Source organism: Jaculus jaculus, chromosome 7 (genome assembly GCF_020740685.1).
Source record: "Jaculus jaculus isolate mJacJac1 chromosome 7, mJacJac1.mat.Y.cur, whole genome shotgun sequence".
Classification (NCBI taxonomy): domain Eukaryota; kingdom Metazoa; phylum Chordata; class Mammalia; order Rodentia; family Dipodidae; genus Jaculus; species Jaculus jaculus.
The window spans coordinates 79,601,940-79,619,388 of NC_059108.1; the positions used below are offsets into that span (position 1 = coordinate 79,601,940).

At 38.1% G+C, this 17,449-nt stretch overlaps 1 non-coding gene across 1 annotated transcript; it reads left to right on the plus strand.

Moving 5' to 3' along the window:
- The first annotated feature begins 1,992 nt into the window (after window positions 1-1,992).
- Window positions 1,993-2,099, plus strand: LOC123462456. The gene has a single exon (XR_006638278.1). It is a non-coding gene; the product is annotated as a U6 spliceosomal RNA (small nuclear RNA).
- The last annotated feature ends 15,350 nt before the right edge of the window (window positions 2,100-17,449 follow it).

Genomic DNA, 17,449 nt, shown 5'->3' on the forward strand with positions numbered 1-17,449 from the left:
CAAGTAAATAAGACGATGCATTACCAAAATCATGGGTGAAGGAAGTGACCTTACTGCACATCATGTGAGAGGAACAGGATAAGGATATTACTGAAATGTTGAGATATCATGAAAAAGTTTCTTCTAGAAAATGCAATAATTTAGATGAAAGTGACAAATTTCTCAAATGATAATAAACTGTAAAAACTCAGTCAAGAAACAAACCGAATTATCCTATTTATTACATTATTTGAAATTAAAAGGCAGGTGTGGTGGTGCACACCTTTAATCCCAGCACTTGGGAGGCAGAGGTAGAAGAATCACTGTGAGCTCAAGCCACCCTGAGACTGAGACTAAACAGTGAATTCCAGGTTAGTCTGGGCTAGAGTGAAACCATACCTCAAAAACAAGAAGAAAAGAAAAATTGAAATTAAAGACCTTCCCACAGAAAAGAGCTCAGGCCTAGGTGGCTTCACAATATAAAAAGAATATATATTGTGATCAAATGCAATTTATTTCAGAAATTAATGATTGTTCCAACATTCAGACCTAAAGTAATTAACCATATTAATAGACTTAAAATAATAATCAGGTGATCATCTAAAATAGATGTAAACATACCAAGCATTTGACAAAATTAACATCCACCTGTGTTATACAATTTACCCATGTTATAACATCCACCCACGTTCTAAACATTCACTCATATTATAAACATCCACCCATGTTACAATATCCATCCATGTTATAAAACATTCAGCAAAGTAGGTAGAGAAAAATTTTCTATCTGATGAGTACATCCATAAAAAAATCTACATCTAACATCATGTTTATAGTGAAAAGTTACTGCTTTTTCTCTGATGTCGGGAAGGAAGAGATGAAAATGTCTCCTAATATAACTTCTAATGAGCATGTTCCTAGAAATCCTAAATGTTGCAATGTGTGAATCAATACATACATAAATGTCAGAGATTATTAAAATATAAGTGAAATCATGTTCATTGGTAGTCAGCATTAATATCTATGTAAAAATATCTAAGAAATAATCAAAAGAAACAACTAGTTTAGAAGGAGTGGAGGAAGCAAGGTCAATAAATGAAAATTTATTGTATTTCTATATTCTAGTACAAAATTAAAATTAAATCTTTTATAAATTTATAATTTCAACAAGATAAGCAATATTAGATATATTGCTGACTAAAGCTAGATAGTTGTACCCTGTAGAAATTAAAGACCTACATATCTAGAGATGTACTGTGTTCTTAGATCAGAAGACTCAATGTTGCTAAATGTCAATTCTTTCCAAAATGATCTATAGGTTCAACTTAATTCTAACAAAAAATGTTTATTTTTTAGCAAAAATTATTAAGCTGATTCAGAAATATATGTAGAAATGCAATGGTCATAGAATACCCAAGGGTATTCTGAATCCAAAACAGCATAGGAGAAGTTACAGTGAAGAACAGCACAGTGAGGGCTGGAGAGTTGGCTTAGTGGTTAAGGACTTGCCTGCAAGGCCAAAGGACCCATATCCAATTCCCTAGGACCCATGTAAGCCAGATACACATGGTGGTGGGTGTGTCTGGAGTTTGTTTGCAGTGGCTGGAGGCCCTGGTGTGCCCATTTTCTGTCTCTCTCTTTCTCTCTCTCTCTCTCAAGTTACATAAATAAAATAGTTTATTAAAAAAGCATAGTACAATGAAAGCCCCCCCTAGAAAACAATTATAAACACTAAACTGAAAATAAGAAATAAACAGAAAATTTGAAAAAAAAATGCATTAACCATGCAAAGAATTAGCATGGGCGTGGGGCAACTGGAATGCTTATTTTGGAGAGCAGTGAGGTGGGGTCCATTCCACTTACCCAAGAACTGGAAATGTATGTCCACAAAAAGATGTGTGGGGCACTTTGGAGAGAGCAGAGAGGCAATGTCCATTCTACTTATCCAAAAGATGAAAATATATGGACATGAATATTCAAATCAAACCTATTTACCTCAAAACAAAAAGCCTAGTGCTTGCTTCAGCAGCACATATACTAAAATTGGAACGATACAGAGAAGATTAGCATGGCCCTTACACGAGGGTGACACACAAATTTGTGAAGCGTTCTGTATTTTTGCACTACTGATAATAACAATGAAGAAGAAGATAGGCCCCTGATAAGACTTGTGTCAGAGATGGCTCTCCTATTTCGATGAAGCTATTATGTCAGGTTGCAAGTAGTTCTTTTCTGCCTGTTTCTCAGCCCATGTGGAAAAAACACTGCTCAAAAGACTTTCAGCTCAAGTGATGTGGATGCTATTTTCATGTTTATATTCCTTTTGGCATGCAAAAAATTCAATAGCACATACTTATTTCTTTTTTCTACTTAAAACATTTTAATTGTGATAGTCTTTATTTCTAAAATTGTGTAACTGTGTAAGATGGTGTGCTGGGAAAACTCTCATCTCAGAACACTTTTGACTTGAAAATTGTTTCATCTCTATCTACTTTGTAACCAAATGCAATCAGCATGCCTTGAATTATTTAGTTTACTATAAATTAAGTTAAAATTATAGCTATAAAATTATTAAGGTCAAGTGAAACACAACATTATGATTCAATATGCCTTTGTTAGAGCTTTTGTGCCCATTATTTTAACCTGTGAAAGGTGATATAAAACCTACAAATTCTTTGGAGGGGCATTAGTAACTTTTTTCAGGACAATTGCCTTTTATATGTGACAAGATAAAATTTTCATGAGAGGGCTGGAGAGATGGCTTAGCGGTTAAACGCTTGCCTGTGAAGCCTAAGGACCCCGGTTCGAGGCTCGGTTCCCCAGGTCCCACATTAGCCAGATGCACAAGGGGGCGCACGTGTCTGGAGTTCGTTTGCAGAGGCTGGAAGCCCTGGCGTGCCCATTCTCTCTCTCTCCCTCTGCCTGTCTTTCTCTCTGTGTCTGTCACTCTCAAATAAATAAATAAAAAATTTTAAAAAAATTTTTCATGAGAGCAGTATGCAAGTAGCTATATTTAAAAATTGATATTTTCATGCTTGTTTTTGTTTCTGAATTTATGCAAATTTATGTAACAAATTAGTTGTGCTCTATTATCTTCTGAACACTTCATGCTGTATTTCTCTTTTTCTAAATAAAAATGAATTCTTTGGGTTAAATTTTTTTAAAGCCTAAAACTCCAAATGTCTCTCATTGTATGATAAACAGCCACAAAGTAAAATTTAAGAAAGAATGAACTGTACCACACATGACATGGATGAACCTGAAATAATCACAGACTGACAGAAGTGAGACAATGAACAAGCACATGACTGATGGTGATTTTATTTCTATAAAATTCTAGAAAATACTACTTAATTCATAGTGACAGAAAAGCAGACCACTAATTGCCTGAGGACCAGGAGAAGAGTTGAGGTAGATCAATTACAAAGGGGCATGAGGACACTCGAGGGTGGCAGATATGTTCATTGTCTTCATGTGGCAATGGCTTCACAGGCATGACAGGTATGTCAAAACTCATCAAATTGTATACTTTAAACATATGTGGTTTATTTTACATCAATTACACCTTAATGAAACTGCAAAAATAAGTATAAGTAAGTGTCCATTTCTGCACATGCACACGTGCACACACACGTGCGCGCTCACACACACACACACACACATACACCCACGAGGCTGAATGGAATACTCACAGTTAGTTTTTGCCAATTTCTTCATTACAAGATCACATTTAAGGTTTCTTTGATAACATTTGCTTATTACTCAGTCTACAACATTTTTCTTACTGTATATTACGTCTCATAGAAATTAATTGTTCTGTGATCACTTACTAACATTTAGAAAATACCTCTTTGAGATTATAAAGAACATTCCAGTTATGTAAAGCATCCTTTTTTTGTCTTCATGTTTAAGTTCATTTAATATCCTGATCCCATGGCTATTACATTCTGTGCACCATTTCCTCAAGAGTTTGCACTCAAGATGATTACATGAAGGCCTCACGGACTCTTCAAATACCCATGTAAAGAAAATAATTTTGCCTTATACACAAAGCAATTGAGAATATCCAAAAGGACTAGGTTGAAGATGATTACATATTAAATATAATTTCAGCTAGATAACTGCCCTGAAGTTTCATATCCAACATAATATTTAATCATTATTATAGACTAAAATAAAATATTCTCCCAATTGTCAAAGATTTTGCTCTATGTACTTAACAGTCATTAATTGGAGCAACAGAATCTTGACACAAGGTCTTCCCAGTAATGATAGAAATAATTATAAATATGAAACAAAGAAGTCTAGGAATGGTGCATATATAGATGCTAAATAGTTTTAACTTAGCTATAGCATACTTTCTTTTAAAAAGGCTAGTGTTAAGGTTAATGCTTCTCAGTATGATGTCAGAAAGCGAAGGGGAATGTGCTGAGAGGTTAGTGTAGTAGAAAATTTGCTTAGACATATGCACCATTATCTTTATGTGTTGTAGACAGTCTCTTGGGTGTGAATCACATTTCTCTGTACTTAGAGACCACCAATTAACATGTCTAATAGTATACCCTAAGTCTGCATGCATGCTGCTGATGAACTTGCTTCACAAAAGAACCTTTAATAACTCGTAAGTGAATATCACTGCCATGACAGTATTCTTAGACAACTTTTTCAGAATGACCAGTTTTCTAACAAGTTACATCCATAATAAAAACCATAATTAATGCCAAAATAGCTACTTTTAGTGGGTATCTACTCCATATCAGGTACTATCACAAGAATTTAGTCTTCCCTAATTTCTCTCTATAGCCAGTTCTGTCCTCATTTTTCGTGTAAAGAAAGTAACTGTGTTCTAAGCACACCCATTGCTTGGAGTTGAGAGCATTACTTGATGTATCACATCCTGTTACATTCTAAGTTCCTTCCTCCTAATTTTGCCCAATTGGGACAATGATTATTTCCTTATATACTTTCTAGATCCACAGTCCTTCTTTTTTAAATGGTATGTCTGATGTCAATTAAGTTCAAAGCTCCTTTGCTCCCACACCTCTCAAACCCAAACCCAAGCATGGGCAAAGTGCATCTATTCTGTTCACCGGAAATCAGACTGACAATTTTAAAGATGCTTATGGCTTCTGAACACAGTCACAAACAGCTTTTGAAACTGCATCCTTCAGCAAGATTTGGTTTCATTCAACTGAAGACTTAAAAAAAAAAAAAAAACAAACTCATTCTGGGCTGGTTAGAGGTGCTTGTTTGCAATCCCTGACAGCCAGAGCTGGATTACCCAGGACCCATGTAAATCCAGATGCACAAAGTGGCACATGTATATGGAGTTCATTTGTAGTAGCCAGAGGACCTGGTGTGTCCATTCTCTCTAGGTAGGTAGGTAGGTAGGTAGGTAAGTAGGTAGGTAGGTAGGTAGATAGATAGATAGATGGATGGATAGATGATAGATATCCCTCTCTCAAATAAATAAATAAAATTCTAAGAAACTCATTCAATGATAAATCTAAGAGTTTTTGTTTATTCTTTCAACTTTTTCTTTCCAGAATGCCCATCAGATAGACACCTCCTACCCATATATCACTCTTTGGCTTCTTGTAGGGTTTTTGACACAATTTTTAGTTCTGGTTGCCACAGTGATCAGTGTGTTTAGCAAGTAGGGTGGCGAATTTAAGTTTATCTGGACACATTAATACGTTAGTTGCATCAGCATTAGGACAGAAAGTAGTCTGATTGCTAGAAGAAAAGGTAAGAAACAATATAAGGATTTTCAAGAGAAGCGAGAACTATCTTCCCTCTGAAGCATGGGACAGGGCTTAAAAATCAAATCTCAGGCACAACTTCAGAACCACAGTTGTGACAAAGTAACAACTTGGGGGTGTTGTGCTTTCTGCTCCCACATACTCTTCAGAGAAATTAAACAATAACGCTATCACCGTCAGCAGCTCTGGCGGAGAGTGACGCGAGTGATGGGAAGCCTCAGATTAATCTTTTTTTTTCTTTAAACAGCATTTTCCAAATCCAGCTCTCCTCCAAATCTGCAATAACTTGTCCACTTTAGTTCATTATGGTGGGACTTTCTGGCCTCAGTCCTCTTCAGAACTGGAAGTCTGACCTTTTGCAGCCAAGCAGCTACTAGAGACCACTTACCCCAGGGCCTTGGGGTGTTGTTACAAGCTGGTCTGGAAGGCAGCTCCGGTTCTACCACCTCGCCTCACCCGGATGCGCCCAGGCAGGAAGGCTGCGAGGCTTTCTGCAGGCCCGACACGTGGGAGGCCAGGGGAAGAACCACAGGGGAGACCTGGACTTCCCATCACTCGCGCCACTCTCCGCCAGAGCTACTGATGGTGATAGCATTATTGTTTAATCTCTCTGACGAGTACGTAGGAACAGAAAGCACAACATCCCCAAGTTGTTACTTTGTCACAACTTTACGGAACACATAAGCACTTCAGTAAATACACAGATTTTTTTGCAAACTGTAAATCATCTGTGAGCCACCACTGTTCAACTAATTACAGCAAGAAGCTGTGCTCATTAGCTGTTCTCATCTGGCTCGCTGCACGACCTAAATAGTCCGTAAATGAGCCCGCAATTACTGCTGTATTGCTACTACCAGCTCCGCTCACATCAAAATATCTCCACCAAATGTTACGCCTGTTGGTATTATCAGGTTAGAAATTTCATAAACATATTGAAGCAGTTAATTGGGAGATTATTAGAAAAATGTGAAAATAGAATCATCAGTGAAAGAGGTTTCATCAAAGCCCAGATAGGCGGCTCCACCTATAGACAAGAGCCTCGGAATGCAGGCGTTTGGAAGGCCACCAGTGCCTGCTTCCACACACTGGGAAGCTAGGAAAGAGGAGGAGATGTTCCCATCTTTCCTGCCGGAAATCAAACACCCCATATTCTTCTGCCACCCAAAAGTGGTCTTTTGGCCTGGTCAAAATACCACAAAAGTTAGTGCTAATAGCCCGGGGTCCAAGAAAACTTAGCAAGCTGTCACGCCAGAAACACCCCATTTTTCCAGCTCCCACAATAGGGCGTACATTACAGGAGACGAGTGATTGCTGTTGTTGTTTGGTTGATTCGATTTAATTTTTCAAAAGCTGTTCACAGGCCTGTAACCATGTAATGGTGGAAAGAAATAAAGGATAATAGTTTGAAGAACAATTTTCCAGGATTTTCAAATATTTTAGAACCATCTACTTATATCAAATGAATAGCTAATTAGTTGTATTCTTATTTATTCATTAAAATGCCCTCATTGAGCTTCATTTTCACATTTGTAGATAGTTGTAGGAAATTTTAACTTTTTGTCCTAATTCCTATTTTTCAAATTAACCCAACTTCAATTAACCAATTTAATAAAATCCTATTGTGAACGTTTTCTTTACGAAAATGTTGGGACACTTTATCTTGTTCTTTATTATCATCACCTCAGATTTGTCATTTATTACAATTCTGAAAAACACTGAAGAGTAATGAAAATGCTGAAAGCTATTTTAGCACTCTGATCTAATGGGTTCTCTGCCCACCATTAAAAAGAAGATAAATACTTTAACAAAAAGATATTTTGTTTGATTCTTGTGCTAGTTGCATGTCTACAAAATGGCAACCATTTCTACTGGGTAGAATGTTATTACTTACCTGTATAAGCTCAGTACCACAGTGTGCCCTACATTGGGCACTGGTAGACCTTGGACAGGATGCAGTTGGAGTTATCACTAAAGTGTACTCTAGAAGATACTTCGGAAGATTAAGACATGACTGAGAGCAATGGCAATGACAGTAACCCTTTTCCCCTGCAAATTAGTATCTGTGCACAAAAGAGGCTGTAAACTGTATTTGTTGCACTCCTTCAGCTGCTAAAATTCATAGAGAAGCCTTCAATTCTCATCAATGAATACCTGTTTTCCATAACAATCATGAAGTTTTCTATATAGCTATAGTGTGGGTGGTAAAGTAGAGAATGCTGTTTTTCCTGACTGGAAACTTTACAGATGCCAATGTATGTTTTGATGTGACTTATTGTCCCCTTTTCTTTTACCTTTTTGATCCTTCTTAGAAAGACAGCTCCAGTGGGTGCATCTTGCCTGAATGGTTTCATTTATAGCTTGCAGGATCCACTGCTTGTCACAATGTTAGGGATGTTCATCTCCAGCAGCTTGTATATGCTTTCTGGTGCTATGAGAGTTAACTAGCAGGGAGCTGGCCTCCATCTGTTTCATCTTGGTCTCTCATTCATGAGCCCACTGTGATTACTGATAATTCCATTGAGGACAGCCCTCAGTGGAACAGGGGCAGGGGAAAGGGGATATATGGGGATTATTGGATAAGATTTTGGCCACTTTGCAATATATTCACATATTAAAAGTCCCAATAAAATTATTTTTAAAAATTAAAAAAGAAAGTCAGCTCACTTTCTTTCTCTGTTTCTTTCCTCTGATCATCTTGTCTTGCAACCCAAAGTGAAACCCTACAGGCCTGCAATTTCAAAATGACCTGAGAGATTTCTAGAAATTTCTAGTATTTTCATCTATGACCCCAATTCACTGAGTCAGAATCTGTATCTTACCTTGAGAAACACTTGTCTAGGACCTCAATGGCAGTTCCTCCTAAATGAAAGGGAAGTCAAATCAGTGCCCAGCCATGCAGAACCTATGGCTAAGCAAAACAAACATATGGTCTTAATGTTTAAACCCATTGCCACATTTTTTTAAAGTCTTTATTGAAACCTCACTCTTTCTTATTTAGAAAGGTATATAGGATTCTGTAGAAGGCTGATTGTAAACATATCCTTAACTGTCATGTGATATTATAACAAGAAATATCTTAAAGTACCTGCCTTGTGCTTACTGTTATGCTAAATACAGTGGAGGACTTCTGAAAATCACACTCCCTAAGACACCTACTATCAAGGGCCTTAGTCATCTATGGTGACAGTTACATCCAAATGCTATGGATTCCTAAAATCCTCTCACCTTCTGATTCACTTTTATATCTATGATGAAATTTTGACATCACATGGCCAAGGAAATATCTTTTTTTCCCCAAAACATATGTTGGAAAACTAAATCCCAGAATTATATAGTGGTTAAGGAGTTGGTTTAGGTGAGATCTTCTAAAACTATACCTTAAAAAATTTATGGACAGCTTTCATAAGTATAGACAATAAACCATGATAATTCCCTTCCCCATCCCACTCTCCCCTCTCAGATACCCCCTCCATTGAATTCCTTCTTTTTTCTAACTAATTTCTCTTCTACTTTGATGTCATCATCTTTTCCTACTATTATAAAGGTCTTGTGTAGGTAGTGTCAAACATTGTAATGTCATGAATATCCAGGTCATTTTGTGCCTGGAAGATTGCACGGTAAGCAGTACTGTCCTTCTTTTGGCTCTTATATTCTTTCCACCACTTCTTTCACTATGGACCCTGAGCCTTGGAGGGTGTGATAGAGATATCTCTGTGCTGACCAACACACTGTCATTTCTTCTCAGAACTATGGTGAGTTTTGAGTCACCCCAGTGTTCAATGCCATCTGAAAAGAAAAGCTTCTCTTACCAAAGGTGATAGTGGTGAGTGACTGTGTGTGTGTGTGTGTGTGTGTGTGTGTGTGTGTGTGTGTATCTCTAGAGAGAGAAGGGGACATAAACATTAAAAAGTGCTTAGAGGGCAGTTTAGTGGGCATAATATATACATTTAGCCATACAACAGCAGGTGTTACTCCCCTAGGTAAACTATAGGCTTTTGGCTAGGTTTTATACCAGACATGTATTTCCTCCTATTGATAAAACTGTACTTATAGTTATGATATCCATGGAGTTCACTCACTCAGTTTTTAACAACATATTAAAGCAGCATTCTGTTATATTCTGACATTAATCTATTCTTATGCTTGATCACTAAGCACCTCTGTGCATGTGACACAGCAGTGTAAATACAGGGAAGGTCATTCACATCTTACTGGACAACACCACATGATGAAATAAGTATTTGATAGTATGGCAGAGAACTTCTCTGAAGTAACTCTATGGGGAGGTAATTTTCCAGCCCTTTAGGAAATTAGAACACTTCCCAAAGGGACTCTATCAGAGCTGACACACATCTTCCAAATTCTACAAAGAAGCTCTGCCAGGGAGGATATAATTACATGGTTGCTTAAGACCCTCAGAGTATTCTTTGGCCTGGACTTTTGGCTTAAATGGGAAGGAGAGATCAGAAACTAAAGTAACCCGATGTTCCAGGATATACATCCTAGAGCCTGGTATCATGGAGGAAAGAACTTTTTAACAATCCTGTCTTTACTGACAGGTGAAACCATCCTCCAGGGAAATTGATATGCTCGTCTCCGTAGTGCACTTCGTTCACTCATAGAAGACATGAGTATCTTAAATCCCACCAAGTCAAGAAAGAGGGCCAGGCTAATTAAGGAATAGAAATTTCAATTGTTTTCTATATGAACCTTTTCCTTTTAAGAACAAAAAAGCGAGGAAAAGGGATATGTAGCAGCTAAATGAAAATTTTGATAATCAGCAACTTCTTTTTAATTAATATTTTAACCTATTTATATCCCTTAGTAAAAATTATTTTGAGGAGAAACTCCTCAGTTGACCTCAGAGGAAAAGTAACTTTCATCATTTCCAGAGCCAGCTGTGGTCAAGGAACTGCCCTGTATAAACCCCATAGTGTAGACCACAGGATGAGAGTACCAGGAGCAGAAGGCTAAGGCGAAGCTTCAATTTGGATGGGAAGATGAGTCTGCCACTAGCTATTCCCTTGTTCTTTCCCAAAAGTCAAAAGGTCTCCTTTGGAGTTTGAATAAGTTCACAAATTGTACCTTTTTCCATGTCTTCTGAACTCCAAACCACTAAGGGAAGCAGGATAGAGAAAGTTATCAGCATATGATTAGTCCTAGAGTGAGACTAGCATGCTGAATATCTTCATGCCTTCTATGTGGGAGTCCATCTCTATCAACTGAAAGTACAAACATTCAGACTCCAAGCTGAGCTTCCCATGCATGGCCTGTGCATAAGAAGGAGACCAGGAACAGGAGAGATTCTATCAAATCACTAATCAGAATTCAGCTACCACGGAGGGCAGTAATGGGAGCCAGGATGTTTTCACCAATGCATGTGCCTCCCCATCGAAGGAAAGATGCAAAAAGGAGAGCATTCCATCACCCACCATTGCTTAGCTTTTTAATGTTCTAAACCCATTAGAATGACTGTCAAGGTATTTAAAAGCTAAAATGGTGCTATTAGCTTAGTTATGATGGTGCACACTTATAACACCAGCACATAGAAGGTTGAAGCCATTGGATGAGAAGTCTGAGGCCATCTTTGGCTATGCACAGTTTAAGGCCAGCCCTGGTACAGAGAAAGATCCTAGTTCCAGAAAAGCAAACAGGCCTATCCTCCAACAAGTGAGATCCATAGAACACTGTTAGGTCAGAGCCACACAATAGTTAAAAATTCTAAGACCGCTTGTGTTTGACTTTTCATAACCATGACAAATAGCTAAGAAAAATAAAGGAAGAAAGATTGATTGTTGCTCAGGGTTTGCTAGCTCTATGGTGCTTTCAGGCCCATGGCAAAACAGAAACATGAAGGCTAGCATGGATGCAGAACACTGTTCATCTCCTGACATCCATAAAGCAGAGAGAAGTAACAAGAAGTATCTAGTTAAAGATAAAACCCTAAGGACATGTCTCTAGCAACATGGTTTTTCAACTATGTGCCACTTCCTATTTTTTTTTAACCATCTACAACTAATGCAATCCAATTATAACTCCATCAAGGGTTATTCATTGGTTAGGACATAGCTCTCAGGAACCAATCACTTCTCAAGAGCCCATTGGCTGGCAGCAAAGGCCCCAGTCCATGAAGCTGTGGGGCACATTTCATATCCACATCACAACACTGTTTTGTTATCTAAGGCATAACATTCACTGGCTATCCCTTCTCTAATTATTTCTGACCACGTTAACTAACATAGCTATACAAGATTCTGTAAGGAGATCAAAGATGCTCTGATAATAAAATGGCTTTTGTCAAATGGATTTGACAAATATAAACTCTCTCACAGTATTTACTTCCCACAATACTAAAAAATGGAAAATTGTTTTTCATTTTTCCTTTTTCTTTTTTGGTTTGTCAAGGTAGGATCTCTTTCTTTCTAGTGCAGGCTGACATGGAATTTGCTATGTATCCTCAGGGTGGCCTCAAACTGACAGCAATCCTCCTACCTCTGCCTCCCAAGTGCTGGGATTAAAGGCGTGGACCACCATGCCCAGCTGAAAATAGAAAATTCTCAATTCCTCCCCTTTTAAAGATCTCAAATGAAATCCAACAAAAGTGAACCACAGTGAAAAACATCTTACCATTGAGAGTTAGGTTAAAAGTATTTCTAGCTAAATTAAGGTCAGGTTTCTTGTTCTTTTCATTCCTTAACCACAGCTTTTATATTGGAAGACTTGATGGAATTGTGGTTCTCTCAGCAGGTGCAACAGTCTGTCTTCTAATGAATAGGACATAGTTCCCTCAGAGCATGATATCTGAATTTACTTGTTTCAAACTCTCTGATGAATTTCACTTTTGAAATCCCAATGGAATATAAAGGTATTCAAGACTATCTCAACCCAGGAACTATCTTAAATAAAATTTGGAATATAGGGCTAGAGAGATAGCTAAGCAGTTAAAGTACTTGCCAGCAAAACCAAAGGACCCAGGTTCAATTTCCCAGTACCCAAGTAAGCCAGATGCACATGGTGGTGCATGCATTGGAGTTCATTTGCAAAGGCTGGAGGCCCTGGTGTGCCCATTCTCTCCCTCCTTCTCGCTCTCAAATAATTAAATAAATAAAATATTTTAAAATTTTGGAATATAACAATATTAGGGTTGGGTAAGTAGCTCAGTTATAAAAATATTTATCTCAGAAGAATGAAGACCTGAGCTTAATCCCTAGTACCCATGTAAAAATTTCAAAAGTGAGGGTCTGTACCTATAATCTTAGTACACTGGAGGCAGAGACAGGATCCCTGGGGCTTGCAGGCCAGTCATTGTAACTTAATTGGTGAGCTTCAGGCCAATGAGAGACCCTGTCTCAAAAAAACAGTGAACTGCATTCCTGGGGTTAATGCCTGAGGCTGTCTTCTGACCTCCATGAACATGTGTACCTCTCTCTCTCTCTCTCTCTCTCTCTCTCTCTCTCTCTGCCTCTATGTCTCTCTGTACCCCACTTACACACACAAACACACACACACACACACACACACACACACACACACACACACACACACGTATAAGAACTTAAAAAATATTCACCCTCTTAGTTGTTATTCTAGGAAAAACTAAGTTCATAAGTAAAGAACTTGAATATTTCCAAAAACTATAGAAGAGAATTGGTGGTATCTGAGTGAAGTGCATAGCTAGGAAGCCACCCACTGACAGCAGGTTCAATGATCCATGCATTTTTAAACTCAAGGTAACTTGATAGATCTTCTACAAAGAGATTGATTTTCGTCATTGAGTATTTTTCATATATGGGAGATGCAGAGGTTGAGGTGTATTCATATTTTTACTTTCATGGAAAAATGCATGAGATGATCCCATCTTCTTGCAAGTTTGGAAATTTGTAATAGCGGTTACCTTAACATCTACTCTAATCTAATAGCCTTTCTTTCAACATCTTCCCATTCTGTTTCTAGAGTACTAATGATGAACTGGAGGCAAGCTCCTCTTTGTAGTAGCCATAGGCTTTTATGTAAGGATCTTCATGTCAAGCTGGCTTCTTTCACACTCTTGTTGTTGCAGAATTTCTTTGGTCAGTAGTTCTTAACTAGGAATAATTCTTATCACCAAGAGATATTGGAAAATATCAGGAGATGTTTTTGATTTTCACAACTGGTGAGTGTGTGGGGAGGGATGCTAATGGCATATAGAGTATGGAGATCAGAGGTTTTATTAAATTGCCTATAATTTCATGGGGCAGATGTCATATGCACAAGGAATTATTGAGGCCCAAATGTCAATAATACCAAAAATGAAAAAAGCTTGGATTAGATCATCAACTTCACAGAGGAGTTCTACATTAATTTTAGGCAAGAAACTCCTCAGTAGACCTTTGGATTGCTGCTGCTACTGAGGTTTAAAACACTTGGTTTTCCTCAGTTTGGGGGCAGACCAGTGCTATGCAGTAAGTTTCCATAGCTCCTTATATTACCATCTTGCCTAGCTTCTCAATATTCCCAGATTTGAACATCTTCTCTTTCTTCTTCATTTTCACTAGTAGAATGTTTCTCTTATGTTTGACATTACAATGTCTTGAAGGAAATTCAGCTGACTGTCCAATATTTTATTTTATTTTATTTTTTCCTTTTCTTCTTTTTTTATTTTTATTTTTTTCTCAATTTTTATTAACATTTTCCATGATTATAAAAAGTATCCCATGTTAATACCCTCCCTCTCCCCCCACTTTCCCCTTTGAAATTCCATTCTCCATCATATCCCCTCCCCATCTCAATCAGTCTCTCTTTTATTTTGGTGTCATAGTCTTTCCCTCCTCTTATGATGGTCTTGTGTAGGTAGTGCCAGGCACTTTGAGGTCATGGATATCCAGGCCATTTTGTGTCTGGAGGGAGCACATTGTAAGGAGCCCTACCCTTCCTTTGGCTCTTACATTCTTTCTGCCACCTCTTCTGCATTAGATCCTGAACCTTGGAAGGTGTGATCGAGATGTTACTCAGTACTCCAGTCACTTCTTTCCAGCACTATGATACCTTCTGAGTCATCCCAAGGTCACTGCCATTTGAAAAGAGAAGATTCTCTACCCAAAGTGAGAGTAGTGTTAATATAAGGGTATGAATATTAAGAGAAGTACTTACTGGGCAGTTTGATAAGCATAGTATATACATTTTTCCAGACATCAGCAGATGTTATACCCCCAGGGCTCATGACTACCCCTGTTTTAAGTTTTCAGTATCAGGGATATATTCCCCCCACCCCCATGGGGCAGGCCTCCAGTCCAATTGGAGGTCAGTTGGTTTCCTCCACAACAGATGTGCCACTATTGCAACCATTGGCTCATTTGGCCTGGCTGGCCAATTATAAGGCTTGCAGTGTCCACTGTTGAGTATCTTCACTGGTGGTATCTCTTTCTCCCAACTACATGTAGAATGGCTTCTTCCAGCTTTCTGTCAGCTGGTCTACATGGAGGAGGTTTTCATCTCAGTTCTAGCAGGATTTCTCAGTGGCCTTGCAGCCCAAATATGTGGCATCTTCAGCAATACGGTCTTACCATCGATTCCTGGTGGGAAACGAAGGGCCTCAGCAGTGGCCTATAATGTTTTGGGGGCATCAGGGACCTTCCTGGTCAACAACTCACTGGAGGTACCCCATCCCTGGCACGGAAAATTTTCTAACAACGATCTATGGCTCCTGAGTATTCCATTGTCTGAAACCAGAGGATTCCATATGATTTATTTGCATCCTCTTAGATTTTGATTAGCCCTCCCTCCACAGTTCCTTTACTCAATCTCTTCCCTCACTTTGGGCCTTTTCACCCCTGTTAATCTATTCTTCTACTTACATATATACAATACCAACATATTAAGTACCCTCCTCCCTTCCTTTCTCTTCCCTTTCTATCTCCTTTTTAACTTACTGGTCTCTGCTACTGAGTTTTTTTCCTTCTCACACAGAAGCCCAATCATCTGCAGCTAGGATCCACATATGAGACAGAACATGTGGCACTTGGCTTTCTGGGCCTTAGTTACCTCACTTAGTAAAATCCTTTCCAGATCCATCCATTTTCTTGCAAATTTTATAACTTCATTTTCCTTACCACTGAGTAGAACTCCATTGTATAAATGTGCCACATATTCATTATCCACTCATCAGTTGAGGGACATCTAGGCTGGTTCTGTTTCCCAGCTATTATGAATTGAGCAGCAATAAACATGGTTGAGCAAGTATCTCTAAGGTAGTAAAATGAGTCCTTAGGATAAAATATTTTGCCCTTTCTTATTTGAATACATGCAGATGATCATGGTTTATTGAAATTGATAAGCAAGGTTCCTTCCTTTTACTATATTTTTTATGTTTTATGACCTACAAATTTTTGCTCTAATAAATTATTTGGATGTTTGTACTAGGAATTATTTCTAACAATGGTTTTGTCAAATTACCTACTGACCAAATATCTTACTTTATATATCCAACAACAGCACATAATTTTCTGGTTTTCTGTTCTTATCCACTCTTGTAGATTTGTAGCTTTTAGTATAGCTGCCTCATTGTTTCAGAAATAGCACCCCAATTGCTATCACAGCAGACTCTTGGTGGCAATGACTGAAATTTTCACACATCTTAGAGTTTGTCTCCCTTTGGTTGAGTCCATTCTGCTTTTCTTTCTGAAATTTTGTCTGACTTCATATGTTGAATATATATGGAGCTTATCAGAATTATTGATTTAATAACAACTAGTATCTACTAGAACATATTCCCCATTGATATTGATCTCTTTATAGAAAGTCATCATTGCTGACCTGTAGTCAGTACTAACCTTCTATATTTCATTTTTCTTTATATCTGTCCTCTCAAAATCCTCCATCTTTCTCTTCTGCAAACTACATATCTCTCCCCTCCTAGTATATTGCACTTATACTCTTCCTGTTCTTACTGTAAGACTGGACACAGTTTGGAAACCACTCTAGTTTCTTTTCTACAATCTCCAGAAATAGTGTTGCATGCAAAGATTTTAAAATTTCATTTGGTTTCACAATAATTTCAAAATCATGTTCTTTGATTCACCCCTAAAATTTAATTGTGGTGGTTTCAATGTAAACAGTCTTAGTGTTTGGATACTTAATCCCTAGCCAGTGGCACTTTTTGAAAGGTTATGGAACCTTTAGTAGGCTTAAGCATTGCTGGAGGAAGTGAGTCACTGGACATGGGCCTGAGGTGCCATAGCCCAGCATCTGCATGGCATTCACCCTCTTGCTCCTTTTTCTGTCCTGATGTGACAATGTGATACTGGCTACCTTCTACCATGCTTTCCAGGGCATGATGTAGTTGTCTCAACAGGAATGGTAATGAATAAAGTATATAGAAATTACCTTCTCATTCATGGGACAAAACACCTGACCAGAAGCAACTTATGGGAGGAAAGGATCTATTTCAAGCTTTGAGTTTCTAGTGGAAGCTCCATCATGGCAGAAAAAGCTGGCTCACTTCATCACAAACCTGCAACAGGCAGAAGCAGTGGGCTAGACTAATCAACTTCAAAGTATCTCCCCAGTGATGTACCTCTTTCATCAAGGATCCACCTCCCAAAGACTCTACCAACTGGGTACCAAGTTGGAGCTTAATTACAAGCACTTGAGGCTATGGGGAACATTTCATATTCAAACAATCACATAATGATATTAAATAAAACATTAAAAGCAATTTCCTTTGCTGAATT